Source organism: Poromitra crassiceps (genome assembly GCF_964638095.1).
Source record: "Poromitra crassiceps genome assembly, chromosome: 8".
Lineage (NCBI taxonomy): Eukaryota > Metazoa > Chordata > Actinopteri > Beryciformes > Melamphaidae > Poromitra > Poromitra crassiceps.
The window spans coordinates 47,288,038-47,291,792 of NC_139629.1; positions in this window are offsets into that span (position 1 = coordinate 47,288,038).

Genomic DNA, 3,755 nt, shown 5'->3' on the forward strand with positions numbered 1-3,755 from the left:
GGCGGAGGCCATGCAGGCCGTAACTCCGAGAAATAGGTGTCTCACGTTCTTTTGTCTCGACTGCCAGCGTGCACCAGGAAGCGTGGCTCAAAACTCGCATGTTAGCTCAAGTCCCTCCAATCACTTGAGTTTATGTTATCACACTCTGCGGGAAAATAAATCAAGTAGACTTGAGTTTTATTACTGAGATAGCGGCTGGTGTTAGCCTTCCCTTATCTATGCTGGAGACTGGACACACAACCACAGCTTTGTATCCTCCTGTTTGCTCTCTTTACTGTGGTCAAACAATAGGAATGGGCCTATCAACTCTAACAAGTGTGTGTGTGTGTGTGTGTGTGTGTGTGTGTGTGTGTGTGTGTGTGTGTGTGTGTGTGTGTGTGTGTGTGTGTGTGTGTGTGTGTGTGTGTGCGTGCGTGCGTGCGTGCGTGCGTGCGTGCGTGCATGCGTGTGTGTGCGTGATCTGCAGTGTTGGGCAAGTTACTTTCAAAATGTAATATACTACATATTAGTAGTTACTTTACAGTTACTTTACAATATTACTGTCTGTGTAGAGTAACTTGTTACTCTTATTACACTACTTTTGCATTACTTTCACCAAAATAACCGCAGTAGCAGAATGACATCGCCGCCATCCCGAAAAATAATTTCAACCGTCTTGAAGTCGGTGTAAACTGTCCAAATTTCTAAATGTTATCCTTTGTTATTGTCATCTATAGCGGTTATTTGCATCAACATTTCGTTAGGAAATGATTGTGTCTTTCTTTAAATATATGCTTTGATTATTATTTTTGTAACACAATTTGTAACTTGTGTTACTTGACGGAGTATAACTGGTATAATATTACTGAAATCCTATTGGCAATAAGTTATAATACTGAGTTACTGCTAAAAGTAATATATTACATGTAATATGTTACTTTTGTAATGAGGTACCCCCAACACCGGTGGTGTGTGTGTGTGTGTGTGTGTGTGTGTGTGTGTGTGTGCGTGCGTGCGTGCGTGTGTGTGCGTGTGTGTGTGTGTGTGTGTGTGCGTGTGTGTGTGTGTGTGTGTGTGTGTGTGTGTGCTTTTCCCACACATTGGAGAGGGGGGGGGGGGTGTCTATGGTTCACGTGAGGGCAACACTTAACTGCATCATAAATTCCCAATACTAAAGCCATCATTGCCTTTCCTTGCCCATATCCTTGAAAATCACTCATCCAGCCAAAAGCTCCTCGCTCCTCATTGCTCAGTCTCCTCCACCCCACCTGTCACCCAATTTCTCTCCATCTCGGCCCCCAGACACCCACTTACAACCCCCCCAGCCCCATCCCGGCCCCCCCGACGCCCACTTACAACCCCCCCCCCCAGCCCCACCCTCGCCCCTTCCTCCTTCATCACTCCATCATAATAGAGGCATTTAATCAGGCCCGGGCTTGGCTCGCTCTCTAAGCTGATTCTGCTGCTGTGTGTTAACTGTGAACGGTACCGGTGTCACCGCCCTCTGGAACACTCGGACACAGTCCAAACCGCTTTACAATGAGACCTGGCAGCAAGAGTCACAATAAGCTTTGACTAGTCAACGGCTCTGACGACTGGTGCCAACAGGGCTCCCCTGGCCCGTCTATAGAGAGGCGTCCGCTGAAAAGCCTTTTAGAGCTGTGGTCCAACAACAAAAGTCGCAACCACCCAGCCACTCACGTCTGCTATCCACACACTGAAAGCGCTCAATGCAAAGCTCCTTGGTCAATGCTGTCTCAATTCAGAGAGAGAGAGGGGAGGATAGAAAACAGAAATAGCTGATCTATAGATTCTAAAATAGCCGTTCTAGGAAGTGAGCCTGAATGAAGGAGGTGAAGTTTGGCAGTCTGAATGGGCCCATGAGAATGAATAGGGAAACTTTCACAAAGTCATTTAGTCAGCCTATAAAGCTTTTCCAACTTTATTCTGTTATATACACAACAATACCAAATGGTGCCTGTAGCTGAATGTTACTTCGTTTTTATGCATTTTGCATTCTCAATGTCGTGGACATTCGGTGCGTTTACACTTAGCAATGGAGTCAAAGATGTGTTCTCGTCAAATAAATTAAGCTCTAGAAATATGATGGCGTCTAGACCACATCAATTTCGAAAGGAATTCAGAAAATCTGCGTTTGGCGAGATCGTCGCGCACCGGTGTCCAAGATTCAAATTTATAGCCCTTAATCAGTTACAGTCTCGACGGGCTTCACGCCTACAATATGAAACACTAAATTCAAACGATAAATGAAAACAACACCCCGCTTCCAACCTGAGAGCCTCAGTGAGACAGGGGAAAAACTCCCAGGAAAACGTAGGTAATTGGGTGAAATATGTAAGAAACCCTGGGAAGAGCTTCAGAGAGAGGGATCCCCCTGCTTGCAGCATGCCCCGTTCTCACTCCCTAACGGTCAAACACTGACGTGGACCTGTAGTGTTCCCCACTTCCAACTTTCCTGTCAGGAGAGAGCGGGTTCGAGCCCGGACGTCTCCACTTTTTAACCCCGTGGTAACTGTTTTCAACCCCGACCCAAACCATATAACCTTAACCCCAACCAAGTCTAAACCTAGGCTCCCGTAAGGCACGTTAGCAGGCCGAACTGGTCCGGTAGCTGCGAACTCACTACCGGGCCTAGACGGGGATCACACCGACACCGGTCGCCCCAGCCCGGCGCAAAATGACAAGAAAGGGGTACCTCACCTGTCATAAAGTGACACGCAAGCAGGGGTCCTGCTGACCAAACGTAAATTTTTTGATGTTGGGAGTGAGAATGTGTTCCAACCCTCCAGGACGGTCAGGTTGTGCAGAGTGAGCAAGCAAATATTAGATACACACACACACACACCAAAACTCAACATAAAGAAAATACACAGAATAAACACCGTAAGAAAGCTTGGGGGGAATGTCCACGTCTGTCACGGAGCATCAACACCAACTCGGTTACAATCGTCATCGCCGTCGTCGGGGTCATCATAGGAAGGACATGCAGTGCAGTGCAGGGGGGGTCAATGCCTTCTGGGTCACCAGGGACAACAAGCACCTCCGGGGGCCAAGGGGGGAGGACGAGCCCCCATGAAGGACACCCAGCTGCAGCCACAATCTGATATGAAGAGGGATGGGAGGCACACCCATACACACAGCAGAGTAGACAAGGCATTTCACTTACAGACATGAATAAACAGTACAGCAGACCCTGAAAACATAACACACAAACTCAACTCCCAATGTCAGGAACCTGAGCTAGTGCTAACGAGCTAGTCTAACCTTACTGTGTGAAGAGAGTGAGTCACTCTCAGTAATTGTGCAAAAAGTTGGCCAAAATTATAGTGAGAAAAAATGGTTTTAAGCCATGACTTAACAGACAACAGATTTTGCTCTCAAACTGTATGTCATGTGTCACCCACCTGGGACGCTGTGAGCGCTGAAGGAGTGCATGGCCGTCCGCATGTCCTCGAGTGCCCGCCGCCCAGGTGGGGTCGTCAAAAAGGGCCTTTCTGTGTGGAGTTTGCGTGTTCTCCCCGTGCCCCCTGGTTTCCTTCATATAGGAACCCCACACCAAAACATGCAATATCCTGGTCGCTGAAGTGGTGCCTCCTCTGGTCGTTAGGGGTGCCTGTTCGGAGGGAGGGGAACTCGTTGGAATATAGCGTGATCCTCCCACGTGCTAAGAAGCGGCTGGCTACTGCCCATGTCTTGGAGGAAGCATGGAGCCAGTTTCGGCTCTCCCCAGATCGCCAGAGGGTGGAGCAGTAACC